Source organism: Cystoisospora suis (genome assembly GCF_002600585.1).
Source record: "Cystoisospora suis strain Wien I chromosome Unknown contig_257, whole genome shotgun sequence".
Classification (NCBI taxonomy): domain Eukaryota; phylum Apicomplexa; class Conoidasida; order Eucoccidiorida; family Sarcocystidae; genus Cystoisospora; species Cystoisospora suis.
The window spans coordinates 655-947 of NW_027153059.1; the positions used below are offsets into that span (position 1 = coordinate 655).

The 293-nt window shown below is 41.3% G+C and overlaps 1 annotated feature.

The window, feature by feature from the left end:
* Positions 1-39: 39 nt before the first annotated feature.
* Positions 40-111: a sequence feature (Short protein (CSUI_000647, PHJ25486.1) was converted to a misc_feature.).
* Positions 112-293: the final 182 nt, after the last annotated feature.

A 293-nucleotide genomic window follows, 5' to 3' on the forward strand; every position in this document is an offset into this window, starting at 1 on the left:
AGAAAAAAAAAAGAGGATTGTTCAGAAAAGCAGAAGAAACGGGCCATGAGAGATTTTAAGCGAGAGACTAGATGTGCTGGGAGCCAAGAAAAAGAGACTGCTCAAGCGCATGAAAAGAAGAAGGACTGTTATATCAGAAAGAAAGAAAGAAAGAATCACAGTGGGAAAAAAAAAGAGGGGTTTCGATCACTCACGACACGACAGAGAAAGATCGAACGCCAAAAAACAGAGAGACGGAAAGAAGGAGATCCACGGTCAATATACACTGCAGACAAACGTAAAGCAAAGAAGAG